This window comes from Mesocricetus auratus, unplaced genomic scaffold, assembly GCF_017639785.1.
Source record: "Mesocricetus auratus isolate SY011 unplaced genomic scaffold, BCM_Maur_2.0 Super-Scaffold_100676, whole genome shotgun sequence".
Classification (NCBI taxonomy): domain Eukaryota; kingdom Metazoa; phylum Chordata; class Mammalia; order Rodentia; family Cricetidae; genus Mesocricetus; species Mesocricetus auratus.
This window is the reverse complement of record NW_024429266.1, coordinates 126798628-126813528: the sequence shown is the minus strand read 5'-3', so window position 1 is coordinate 126813528 and position 14901 is coordinate 126798628. Positions and strand designations below refer to the sequence as shown.

General features: G+C 36.5%; 1 protein-coding gene across 2 annotated transcripts in view; it reads right to left on the bottom strand.

Annotated features, from left to right (window-relative positions):
* The window catches only part of Grid2 (glutamate ionotropic receptor delta type subunit 2), a 1423232-nt gene that overhangs the window by 177424 nt on the left and 1230907 nt on the right, over window positions 1-14901 (bottom strand). The gene's annotated exons all lie outside the window — the stretch shown is intronic.

Genomic DNA, 14901 nt, shown 5'->3' with positions numbered 1-14901 from the left:
ATGAAATGAATTTTATACAAACTGTGAAATCCAGAAATTATATACACAAAGTTATACTATTAACATAGAATAGTTGAAAAAAGATTTCTCTGATAATATATTTAAGTTAATAAATGACTGACAAATTTTAGAATGCAGTGGACAAAAAGTGAATATTGTTAAGTAGAAAAATGTAGACGTGAAAGGAAGAGAGCTAGAGCATCTGAAGAGGCAAGTCAAAATGGAATAGATCCATATGCCCTAAAAACATATCAAAAAAACACCCAAACACAACATTGGTTGTGTCAGTACCAAATAAAATGACATTAGATCATTGTTTTAGATCTATTGGTCTGACCTTTAGTGTCTATTGCTGGTGGGAAGCATGAAAAAAATGCATCCTCTCACATTGCTTGTGGGAAATTGTTATACTTCTTTTATTTCCCCTAAAAACTACATCTATTCAAATTTAAAAACTATACCACTAACTTTTTGGCCCAGGGATTCTACTCCCAGGGTTGTATTCCAGAGGAGGGAAAAGTCAGATTAATGCAGAGGGTATTCAGTGTGCCACTGTTTGCTGTGGCACCAAATTGGATGAAGTGGCAATGATCTTTGCTCAAGGGATGATGATGCACCATGAAACATGATGGGACCTTTAAAAGAATTTGTTCATGCCGTGACAGCCTCAAAATGATGTCTATTATTTATTTACAGGATGAGAAAAAGTAGGGCACAGAAATTATTTGTAGTATAATCTTATTTTAAAAATCACAGTTTCTCAAAATTTTATATAAAAGCATGAGTATATGCTACATGCTATTTTATTAGTAGAAATACTTAGAGACACACACAATTCTATAATGTATTCCATTGATTGCTTTTTTTAGTGTAGAAAACTGAGTCTTGTGGAAAGAAAGAGGAAAATGGGAGAAAGTTAAAAAGGGAACTGAAAGTATTGTAGGCTAAATGCCATGAGAATTACATTTACACACATATGAACATTATATGTGCATGCAAATACATAGACGATTTTGGGGTAGACCTTGTAGAATTAGTCAAAATCACCATTTTAGGGGTGAATTTACTAGTAAAAACCCCAATATCTTTTTGATGTATGCTTAGAATTTTGGTTTGAGTTTGCTGTTGCTGTTGTGTGAAGATTTCACTTGCTAAGGGCCCCCGTCTCAGCCTCTAGAGTGCTAGGGTTGCACATGAGCCACCCTGCACAGAAATTTTACTTTGTAATTACACTGCAAAATAAATGACATACTTTAACTTTCATAAAAGTAATTTGATTTTACCTTTAATTGGATTCACTTTCTACATTAAGGTCATTTACCTTTATTTTTTATTTAATTCCTTAAGTGGTTATTCTCATTTATTTATTTATTTATCTATCTATTTATTTATTTATTTATTGCTTTTGAATATCTGTTTTCCTCCTTGTGCTTTTATGCTCACAGTTTTCTCTGATTCAGTCTCCCGTTATCCACTTTATGACATATACTAAATCTCTTCTCAGCTCAAGTGTGACTTATCCGTGGAAGCTTCTTCTTGGCCCAAGGCTGTGTTCATGTCTCTCCTGTATGATCTTGTTACATCACTGTACTTTTGTTTCATGGCTCTTTATAGCACTGTAGCCTATCACCTTGCTGAACATCATGTAACTGCAAAAGACTGGTGCGCTTGGGCTGCTTCCCCGCCGCGCCGCCCCCCGCCCCACATCCCATCACTTCCCCAGTGCTTAGCCTCAGTACAAAATGAACATTTCCTACTGAATTACTTCATTTTCTGAACTCTGAGAAGTCAATAATGGCTATCCACCAAGCCTCAAACACTGGAAAGAATGAAATACAGATAACTAATAACATAATGTTATGATAGATCATTGAGTAAACATACATTATTGGTTGTTACTATCTCTGAAGCAGCATAGATTTAGAAGGTTCACATGTACCTGAACTCAGTGATGTCTGTGTGCCCCAGATAGCACAGCTCAGCAGAATGTTTTGAAATGATCACAGTGTTTTGTATTTATGCTATCCAATATAGTAATCTCTAGTCACACAAGGATACTCACCATTTGAAAGGCAGATAATGTGGTGGAGGAAACAAAATATTAATGGTATTTGCGATGGTTAGTATTAATTGTTGCCTTGACACAATCTAGAACCTGGATTTGGATGTGGGGGATTATCTTGATTGTGATAAAAGTGTTGGGAAAACCCACCCATTGTGGGTGATAGCGTTCCATGGCTGGGACTCTGGAGTATATGAGAACAGAAAAGGAACTGAGCAGCACCAGTCCTTCCTTGGCTATCCACTTCTTAATTGTGGATGCAAGATGACCAGGCGCTTCAAGTTCCTACTGCCATGACTTTCCCACCATGGTGGGCTAACCTAAGTTTTCTTTTCCTGAAGTTGTTTTGTCAGGGTATTTTATCAATCAAACAAAAGGAAATTAAGAAAGCCTTTAAATCTATATCACTTAAATTTAAAATCACATGAATCTAGTAGTTAGCATATTGGACATATCAAATTAGAAGGTGTATATTTTTTATCCGAGAAAAGACATTGTAGAACATAATCCACATTCTTGAATTTCCAGCAGTCTCATTCTAAGTAGGCATAATTATACGCAAATTGCACTAAGAGCACTTGGAGCATCGAAATTTTTTCTAGAATGACTACATAGATGCAGCTGAGCTGAATGGGTTGCTGTAGGCCAGAGTGTCTGCAACAGGGTGAGTTAAAGGAAAACTCAGTATTTGACTACTGCTCCATTCTGAAAAGGTAGTGCCTGTGCAGAAATAATCTTCCCTAAGCACCAAATGAGAAGACTTCCTTCTAAAATGAAGTGAAAAACTAATCTATCAGCTATGGCATTAGGAATTGGTGTGCTGGTAAGCTTTCTTGCTATGACAGTGTAGAAATGACTGAATTTGATATTTCCTAGTTGTTAATTTGCTGTGTTTTAGAAACAAGACATTTCAATTTGGTGACAGCTCATAGTCTGTTACACATTACATAAGAACTGGAGTTATAGGAAGTCGTGAGCTGCCTGATATGATGCTGGAAACAGAAACTGGGTCTTCTCCAACAGCAATAAATGCTCAATCCTTGGAACATCATTCCATCATTCAAGCCTTTATTTAACTTTAAGACCTGTATGCCCATGGAAATGTACTTTCTAAGTCAAGAAAGATCACAACTGCTAACTTGGATTATTATACCCAGCATAAACACACACACACACACACACACACACACACCAAAAAAAATCTGTGCCGGACAAAAAGAGATTAAAGAAATTTATGCCCGAAAAAGATCTCCATAGTGTGCTTGAAGAAATACTTCAGACTGAAGAGAAGGATAAGTGCATTAAAAGAGGACAAATAAGTACATCATGACAATCTAAAGATATCTGAGAAAGGCCACAACATCAACAAAGGGTATTAATATACATCTGCCAGTAATAATTCTGAATACCAATGGTCTCCATTTCACAGGCTAGCAGACTGAATTATAAAATGAGATCCATCTTTTTGCTGCCCCCAGAGAAGCTCACCAACCACAAAAGGCATCACTTTAGAGTTAAAAGATAAAGAGTTATGTCAAAGAGATAAACAATGAAACAATTGTAAATAATACAAAATTTAAACCCAAAGCAGTCAGAAGATACTTTAAACTCATTTGAAAAATAATCCATCAAGAGATTGCTACCTTCGTTGGGCCTAGCTCCTAGCATGAGGTCCTCAAACATGTTAGTTCAAAGGCCTGCTCCTCCCATCACCTGCTGCCATTTCAGCGTGCATATACCTAGCTCTAAACTTAAAGTCCATGAATTTGGTTTATTTTTCTGGGAGTCACTCATTTCATCTCCCATTCTTTACTCAGGTCACTGCCATCTCTGATCCACAGTTCAGGAGCCATGTTTGCATGTTTTCTTGATCCAAATACACAGCTATGTACCAGATTTACCTGACATAGCTCAAGTCATGGAGTTCCTTCACCAAGGCAGACCAGATTCTCATAACAGATATCAAACCACATGCTATCACATCATAAAACAAAAACAAGGAAAAAAATACTGAAAGCTACAAGAGAAAAACTCAATCACAAAAATGGAACACTCATCAAATAACAGATTAGACAAACCAAATAAACAGGATAGGAGTCTAAGAGAAGACACAAACACCAGAAATCCACTTGTTTGTACACTCAGAAATCCCATAAAAACACTAAACTGGAGGCCATAGTACATACTCAAAGGATCTGTGAGGTAAAGATAGAGAAGAAAAAATATAAAATATAAACAAAACAAATTAAAAATTATCATATAAAATTTAAAAACAGCAAACAAGGAACTGAACTGAGTGTTCTCAAAGAAGAGATACATGTGGCTGGTAGAGATTTTAAAAAGTTCTCATCATTCTTATCCACTAGGAAAATGCACCCTGAAAATGTTTTTTAAAAAGTAAGTGCTGATTTTACAACAGAAACTTAGAAATCAAGTCCAGAATAATGGACTCTAAGTTCCAAAAGACAATGACTGTCAACCTGGGTTATTGAACCCAGCAAAACTATCTGCCACAATGGAGTGAGGGGAAAAAACTTTCTATGTTAGAAATAGCACAAAAGAATTCACGTCCACCAATACATCCTTAAAGAAATACCTGAAACAGTACTTAAAACTGATAAGAATAAGGAAGTCAAGAAACCGAAAAAAATGAAGATGTAATTAATGAAAATACAAAGCATATCTAAGACCACAAACAGCAAAAAAATCAACAAAGCGACTGTAGCCAAATCACTTAATATTTGGGTATTATAAAAAATAGGCTAGCTGAACAAATTAAGGAACAAAATTATTCTTTTTGTCCCCTACAAGAAATTTTTTTAGCTTTAAAAATAAGACTCTAGATATCCCCTATGCAGAAGGAATTGGCAATAGGGTGGGAGGATGGGGGGGGTGCGGGTGGAGGGGAGGGAGAGGGAACTGGGGTTGACATGTAAAACAAGCTATTTAAAATTAAAATAAAAATAAATAAATAAAATAAGCATCACCTTAAAATGAAAGAATGGACAGGAAACAAATAGGATCAGAAAGCAAGCAGGAATTGCCATCCTAATATTCAATAAAATAGGTTTCAAACTAATCAGAAGAAACAATGAAGGTCACTTCATTTTAATCAAGGAAATAGTCAATCAAGAAAACATTATAATACTAGCATCTATGCTTCAAAATCTGGTGTACCCAAATTTATAAAAGGCACGGTTTAACATCAATCCAATAATCCTCAATGATTTCAATATCTCACTCAAATAGACAGGTCAACTGGAAAAAATACACAGAGAAACATTAGAATTAAATTACATCCTACATCAAATGAGCCTGACAAGTATCTGCAAGCTTTAGGTCTTCCATTTTGATAATTAACTTATAATAAAAGGGATAATAAAACAGATTTTTCTGTTTAATTTTAGCAATTTTAAATGTGGGCTATAAATTACAGTGATTTAAATTGCATTCCCTTAACAGTAGAATCAATAAAATTTAATTACATATATTCCTTTTGTTTATATATCTTTGTTTATGATATGGTTCTTTAAACATTTTGCTTATTTTTTAAATTTGTTTTTCATTTTGTATACCAAAACCTAGTTCCCTCCCTCCCCTTCTCCTATCACTCCTCCCCTTCCAACCCTCCATTCACTCCTCAGAGAGGGTAAGGCTTTCCTTGGGAAGTCAACAAAGTCTGGCATATCAAGTTGAGGCAGAATCCAGCCCCTCTGTCCTGTAGCAAGGTTGAACAAAGTACCCCACCTTAGGGAGTGGGCCCCAAAAAGTGAGTTCATGCCCCTTGGAAAGATCCTGTTGCCATTCCCCCAACAAATTAAGTCACATAAATGTCACCCACATTCAGAGAGTCTAGTTTGGTCCCATGCAGGTTCCCCAGATGTGAGTCCATAGTCTGTGAGCTCCCACTAACTTGAGTCAGCTCATGGAACCTATATCCAGTAACTTATGGAAGCAGATGCAGTGACCCATAGCCAAGCACTGGGTTAAGCTCCTGGATTTCAGCTGAAGAGAGGTAGGTGGGATCATATGAACAAGGGGGTGGTCAAGACCATGATAGGGAAAACCACATTTTTCTTATTTTTAATTAATTATTAATTTATTTTAGTAGTTCTTTATTGAGAGGCAAATTTTTTGTAATACATGTGTATATATTTATATGTACAGCAAATTTTTTCTCCCATTGGGTGGCTTGCATTTTAAGTTTTATTAGTTTCCTTAAAAAGCCGATATTTTTTAGTTTTGTAGACTTCCGTGTGCTTTGTTTTTCCCTTGATTAAAGATGTTGAATTTGTGAAGAAGGTTTTAATTCCATAAATTCTTCCAGAATTTCATTGTAATCTTCCATTTCCCATCCATTTAACTTATCAGTATTCAAATTCAAATCTCTTCTAAGCAGTAGTAATTTGTGATAAATGCTAGACAGTCACCCCTGTCCAACATTGCCTGGTTTCATATGGTACACACAGAGCTTAGAATCATCTATACATTTGAAGACATCTTGAAAGCATCATGGGCTTTCTAACCACTGCATTTCTCCATTTTTTGATATTTCTTTAGTTTTCAGTTGCTCTGGCACCCCCAATTTCATCCTGTGGTACCACAAGCTGACATGCCTCAATTCTGTTCTTCAAGGATGCTGCCTTGAGCTGGCTGTGGACTTGGCCAGCAACTCAGTGGAGAAAGCATTTTGGGTGCATTCTTGCCAATTTCCATTGGTCATATCCATTTGCTGCCTTCTTTGGCTAGCAATGGAACCCAAAGATTGGTGTGAGGGTAATCATGTTGTTTTCAAGTGCATTGATGGAAACAGAACATAGTATCTGAGGTTAGCTTTATCTCAAATTTACACGGTACATTTGGAAGTGAATTTTCTTAGGATAAAACTATGTGGCGTTCAATGATGATAAAAATTTTTCCAGGAGATTTTATGCAATCATCTAAAAGCCCTTTTCACATCAATAAATGCCTGCAATTTACTTGTAATCTATTTACCTGAAGCACACCTGAAGTGGCTGGCTTAATTCTACGTTTTAGGTGAAAAACTTTTAACTCTCCTTATGCTTGAAATGACCCATTAATGACAGTGATTCAAAATTTTCTCCTCTCCAAATAAGCTATGCTGAACACTCGAGTAGTAGCTCAGATGTTGAAGCTACAAACTGCTACAGGTTCATATTCAGTTCTATCCAAGCCACTGTCTGATGTGTTGGAAGACAATCTGGGTCTGGATTGTCTTTCAACACATCAGAGGGCTGTAATGTCAGACACGAACAAACATGGCACATTCCTTAGTCTTAAAAAAATTCAGGTGTTGAGGTGGGAGTAAAATCTTGCAGCAAAATTTATTTATTATATATTATCTTAGAAAATATGTGTTATTATTGAGAAATTAAAATAGGAAAACATAAAGGGTTGGAATTATTTAGTGACAAATTAGACTGGGTTTTATATGCCTTGAGGAGATGAACAGTTATAATAAATATAAGGTATACTCACTGTGAAGCTGTATTTTATATTGTACTCACAGTATTTCTTATACACAAACAAGAGATAGAAACAGAGATGATCTTGTTTAAGCAAGATAGAAACAGATACAATGAGGGTAGAGGGAAAGACAGATCTAGGTTTTGCCTAGACAGTCACATTGTTATCCTACTTTCAAGGTGAGTGTATTTTGGTAGGAACAAAAATGAATAAATGTAAAGCACATTAAAATGCAAACACAAACAATAATTATAATTGATCTCTTCAGGGAAAATTGCTTAGTATTAGTTTAGAACTTAGAGAACAAGGAAGATTAATCAGGAGGAGTTTGGTTAACAAAAAACAAAAACAGCAACTTAAGAGGGAAACTATTATTTATTGCTTTATTTTTGGCAAGATACTAATTATAAACCTCCTGAGACTGTGATATTAAAAAATCTATGCTTAGCAGAGTAAAATAAATATTAAAAGGAGAGGGTGAGAGAGTGGGAAAAAGGGAGTAGTCAGTGAGTAGAATAGAGGGAGAATGGGAGAACCAGAGAGAGAGTAAGCAATTGGGAGAGGCTTAGAAGCTGGAGGAGACTAAGACATTCCATGCAGGAGTAGAATAACCTCCGTGGGAAAGGAAGCAGTAACATTGGGTCACAGTATATGGGGTTTACTGACATCAGGAGTCTAGAGTCAGGTTGTGTGGGCTGGAAATGGGAAACCTAACATCCCTCTTATTGGGTGGTTTTAGTCTAAATGAGCTTCTTTCCACACCTGATGAGAGTTCCTTCTTCAGACAGTTGTCCTGCAGGTTGTTTGAGAGGACATACAGAGCAAACAACAGCCCACTATCTGTTAAGTCAACTCAATAATTTTTAGTCTTTCCTGTGGATATTATTAAGGAATTGGCAGGAATCTCATTGAGCTAGGGACAGTGAACGGAGAGATGCAAGAGGGGTTTCTCTATAGTTGCAATAGCAAAGTTACTATATTCAATGGATGGAAATTTAAGCATGAAACACAGCTGTGGATACAGAATGCACCAAGAACCAAAGGACTGAAATCTGGCTTTAAAATAAGTGCCCAGGAAGGATTTCCACCGAGGCAGAGAAAAATTTTAGAGTGCAAAAGAAATGGAAAGAGCTGAATGAACCCGCGCTAACACATTTGAGAAGCAAAAGTCAGTGAAGAATGCCTTGGGAGTTCTGGGCTGCATGATAGCAGGATTCACCCGAGTGACTGCTCTGATAAGGAAGATGAACAATGGAGAAGGATGAGAGGGAAGTACAGGGAGTTTCCTGGCAGGAAACAAGTGAACATTAAAATTCATTCTCCTCGCAAGTCAGGCAAAGTGATATTGCACAGAAGTTTAAAATGCAGTGACTCCAGACCCATGCGTGGAGACCCTGGAGAAGGCATTCAGTCTCCCTGTCAGATAGATCTTTAAGTGTTTGTTGTGACATTTTGAAGCTAGAGATTCTCAGAATCAAATATACAAAAACCACAAGCAGGAGCATGCTGTTTGCTTATTATGTAGAAGCTTGCCAAGACACACAAACTAGTTTGTATACAAAGAAAGCCCCGTGACAGTAGATGTTTAATTTGCTAAAAAGCATTTACCTTTGAGAAACCTTTACATGCCTATTCATCAATGTTTATTTAATTAAATGTAGTCAAGAAGACACTGTTTACTTAAAGAAAGCTACCATATCCTTTTGGATCATATTTCCACTTCATATTTGTTTGCTAAAAGTGTAATTATTTCTGTACTATAATACATCTACTTACTGTTTACTGATAATATTCTTTTACATTTTTTGTCATGCCTCAAAGCAATATATTTCTTATCAAGCTAGACAGTTGAACATTGAGCCAAAATACTATCAAGCCAAGCATATTAAACACTAAGACTGACATAGTATTTTTAAATTAAACACACCAGCCATAAACCAGATCAATATTAAATCAATGATGTTGCATGTAGAACAGCCTTATAAATGTCCATAAGATATATTAAATCTAATTTATTTGAAACTAATATCTGAGAATGAGACAGTAACTTTTGGTTAGTAATATATGGCTGATCTTTCATCTCAGATACATGTTAAACAAAACTCCACCACTGAATACCACAAAACAAAGCAATGTAGCATAGCTTTTCCTTGATTTTGGAAAAAAACATTAATATGGTAGACTTAAATCTCTAAAAAAGCTTAAATAAGAAGGGGGATAAATTTTAAGTAGCTGACTAAGAAAGATTTTATATTAAACATATTCATTTGGGATATTGTTGGGAATCATAGATTCACTAGGGGCCATTCACCCCTGAATAATTTGTTTTTCACTGAATACAGACTGAGAACATAGAGAAAAATATGACTAAAAAGAGGGGTATAATCTTTGGAAAGAGTCTCAATTTACAACCTAGTTCTGGGACTGGGCATAGAGCACAGTGGTAAAACACTTGTTTAGTATTTGTGAGATGTAATGTTCAATTCCCAGCTGCATAAAACCCAATGGTTTACAACAACAACAACAACAACACACACACACACACACACACACACACACACACACAATCTGTTTTGTAGAATGAGCATAAAGGATTAGTTTAACTACATGCAACTTCAGTATTTTTGCCTGTAAAATGAGTGTCACATCATCTTTGCAGAATTATTAATGATAACAGCAATGGAAGGGAATTTAAAAGACAGCATGGCGTGATGCCACCACCTACAAGATAATGGTTGACCAATTGGAAGGCGGCAGATGCAGATGGTGATGATCAAATTTATTACTGGATGTAGAAAAATAAAAATATATCCTTGTTTATCACCTGCATAAGACCCAACTCCAAATGGATCAAGGACCTCAACATAATTCCAGATATTCTGAATCTGATAGGAGGGAAAGTGTATAAGTGTCTTGAACTTTTTGACACAGGAAAAGACTTTCTGAAAAGGATACTGATATAACATGGGCAATAAGATCAACAATTAAGAAATGGATCCTACTAAACTGAAAAGCTTCTATGTGGCAAAGGGCACCACCATTTGGATAATGTGGCAGCCTACAGAATGGGAAGGATTTTTAAACAAGTATATATCCAATAGAAGTTAATATCTAAAATATATAAATTACTAAACAACTGGATATCAAGAAAACAAGTAATTAATTTAAAAATGGAATATAGAACCAAACAGAGTACTCAAAAGATGACAAACAAATGCCTGAGATAAATTTAAGACATTCTCAACATCCTTAGTCATCAGGGAAATGCAAATCAAAATGACTCTGAGATTTCATCTTATATCAGTCAGAATGGCCAATATCAATAAAACAATGACAATTCATGCTCGTGAGGATGTAGGGACAAGGGAACACTCACCATTTTACTGATGACCAGTAAAATCCTGAGTGAAAAACTGCTAATGTTGTTGACTGGTAGGTCAGGTTAAGCTTAAGGCACAAGATTAGTTAGGCCTCAACATGGAAATGAAGGTAACTAGGGGCATCAATTAGAGAAGCAGATTGTGTGACTATTCAGGTCAGCTGTTCAGTGGCAGGTCCTCTCCTGGAGCCCTAGCTCTCATTTTACCAATTCTGTAGATGTTAGCAACTCAGGGGTAAATAAACCCCCAAGAGAAAGAGTTCAAAAGTGAATGTAGAAGATTCAGAAAAGTATCTTAGCACACATGAACAATTTAAGCAAGACAATTTCTTATATATTTGCTTAGGAACCGAGGGTAGATTTTGCGTGTATATGCCTTAGACCATAAAATACAATCACTAGTGTATGTTTTGATTGTGCTGATATCTCCAGTACTCATCATTTTTAGAGACTAGTACTCCAGATGCTTCTTATAGTTTAGAGTTTCAGTACTGCCTAAAGGTTCATGTGTTGAAGGCTTGGCTCAAGTCTGATGGCACCACTGGGTGGTCTTAGAGTTCTCAGAAGGCAAGGCTTAGTGAGAGGAAGTTAAGTTATTGAGAGCTTTCTATTGAAAGAGATTAAACGAAGCCACTCTGCATACTTTTTATATTCCAGTTACTGTCATTAGGTGAGCTGATTTCCTCTGTCCTGTGATCCTATTAAGATGTAAGGTGTTGTCACAGACCCAAAACATCAGGATCAAGTAACTAACTGTGGACTAAAACCATGAGTTAAAGCCAACCTTTTCTCCTTCTCAGCTGATTCACCTGGGAATTTGTTATACTGATGTAAAGCTAACTAACAATGTTTATCTTTTTGTTTTATTAATTTTTTTATCAACTAACATGCCAACCAATCACCGTTTACTTTTACTTGTTGATTAGTCCATTAAATGAAAATGCAAAGTTGTGGAGCCCAATTCCAATGAATGCATCTACAAAACAACTCCTGAAGCTAAGGCTTGGGTAACACTGTGAAAGAGGGAACAGGAAGAGTATAAGGCCAGAGGACCAGGGAGTTTTCTATGAGATTGTGTCTCCTAATAATCTCAGAAGCAACACTCATAATAACTTGCCAGCATGACTGCCTAAAACTGAGCTGAACAATGACAATAGGAACAGGCACTCTAGCATGAACTGGGGTAAGCTCAGGAGGGTTCAACTCCGCACAAATAATTTCATACAATTAAGGACTACAGAGAATTGGAAACATAGTCTTCCAATTCCAAATGGCTAGCCCTGAAAACAAACATGCAAGTAACATTACACAAAGCAGGCTGTATTTATGTATTTAGTAATATTAATGCTTGTGTATACACACACACACACACACACACATAACTGATGGAAAAAGAGGCTGTGAATTTGAAAGTGAGCATTGCATTTGAAAGGAGGAATTGATAGGGAGTCTTGGAGGGAGGAAAGTGAAGGGAAATGATGTAATGATTATGTCAAAAACTAAAAATAATAATTTCAACTATTAAATAAAAACTTTGAAAGTAAACGTATATAAACATTTATAACTCCAGTCTTTCAAATTAAAATATTATACTTAAAGAGATGCTTACTACTGTGAGGTCAGTTCACTTAGTGTACTGAGGAATTTCTGGGTGTATTTTAGGAAACAAGTGTTTTTTTTTAAGGTGTGTTTTTAGGAAAGTGTTTTGTTTGGCTTGTAATGTAGACCTGAATCCCAAGACCCTTTCTAATTTAATCAAGGCCCTATTTTGGTGCCTCTATAAATGTGTTAGCATTTTCCATCTGCCCCTGTGACTCCAAAATCTAATTTCCCTACACAAAGACACCTTTTTGTTGGTTTGGATTTTTCATTTTTCTCATTATTCTTCAATGTTTTGAAGTTCTAGCTGTTGCTGATATAGTAGTTTGTTTTCTAGAAGTCTGACGGTCATATATAAGCTATTGTTTGCTACTGCATATGAGTGGAAGTGAATTCAAAGGTAGGAATGGAAAGAGATTATGTGTATATGGGAAGAATGGGCTTTGTGATGAGAACAAAACTGGAGCAGAGTCTGACATCTCAGACAACTTACAGTAGGCTAATTACCGAGCCTTTCTGTCCTTGTGTTTAGGACTGTGCACTCAGTCATAATCCAGATAGGATACTGTGGAGGGTAGATGTTGGACTACTGTGACCAGAAAGTAGTAAAATGCTGTTAGGAGAATAATTATTGCCTTTCTTACTTTTATTGGGATTCAGGATTGAGAGCAATCCTAAGAATTAGGTCAGTTTTAGTAACAGCAGACAGTCCACAGCAACGAAGAAGCTAATTATAAAGAGGAACTCTTTTATGTACTTTCCATCTGAATTTCACTGATATTCATGTTCATCTAGAGCCTGAGAAAGGACTATATTTGGAAATAGGATATTTGAAGATGTAATTAAATTAAGAGTAGATAGGAGGATTACGTTGCCTTTCAAATCTCATGTCAGTATACTTAGAGACAGAAAAGGGCACACGAGGATGGTGTGAAGACAGGGTGGAGACAGACTGTGCTACTGCAAGCTAAGGAAAATGTGGGTCTCCCAAAACTAAGGAGCCACAGAAGGGTTCTTCCATAGAGCCTCCAGAGAGCATAACTTTGCTACACCTTGATTTTGAACCTCCAGTACCCAGGTTTGTGGAATAACAAAGTCCTATAAGTTTAAGCTCCCAAGACTATGGTAGTGTGTCATGGAAACTCTAGGAAAAACAGTGCAGGGCCATATCAAACCTCTCTTATACTGGAATTATTCTCATTCTTGAAAGGACTAGACATCTCTTTACTCTCACAATCTGAATATTATGTCATACTTTTATTGAGGATTTTATCATACTTTTTTCATAAAATGACTTGAATTCATGACAACTAAAGTATTGTAAAAGTCTAGTGTAAGAGAGGTGAGTTCATTTCATAACATACAGGTACTATAATTACTTATGTAACCTCATGCGTGCAAATGTAGCTACTTGTAACTGTACTGCTGACGAACAGTAAATCTAACAACAGTGCAAAGCGAACTATTTTCCACTAAGTCCATAATAAGAATAATGCCCTCAGTTTACCAGTCAAAGAGATATGAGTCCTCAGCTCAGAAACCTTTAAATAAACCATTTTACCTAAAAAGTTGAGAGATGGATGGTTATTTAGCATTTTCTAGCTGGACCTAAAGCAGTCATCGCGGTTCTTCTCTTAGTAGGGGTTTCTACAGCATGAAACACCATGACCAAATTCAGCTTGGGGAGGAAAGGGTTTACTTCATCTTCCACTTCCGGTAATAGCCCCTCACCGAGGGAAGTCAGGGCAGGAACAAAAAGTCAAATTTGAAGCAAAGGCCATGGAGGAGTGGTGTTTAATGTCGTGCTCCTCATAGCTTGCTCAGTCTACTTTGTTTTAGCACTCAGAACCACCATCCCAGAGGTGGCACCACCACGGTGAGCTGGACCCTCTTACATCAACCATCAATAAAGAGCGAGCACCGCAAGCTTGCCCATAGGCCAACCAGCAAGGGCACCTTCTCGGTTGAAGTTCCATCTTCCAAATTGAATCTAGCTTGTGTCCAGTTGGCAAACCAACCAGCACAGTATTCTTTCAAAATGGACTGAAGGAGGTCGGAAGTTTATGCAACTATTATTGGCCCAAGGAAAGGAAAAGACCACATCTTAGAATCTCTAGGGAAGAAAACAGACCCCATTAAAATCGTAATGTTACTGAGAGCCATTTTGAACTCCTGACCTACAGAATTTAAAATAATAAAGTTTTGTTGTTTTTTTAGCCATTGTTTGTGGCAATTTGTGAAAGTAGTAGTAGGAAAAAAACACATATAACTCAAAAATCATGCAGCTGATTTATGTAAGACACTGAAAAATTTCAGTCACAGACTCCTAATTGTTTGAATCAATATTTTTCTCTTCATTGATCATGCACAGAAG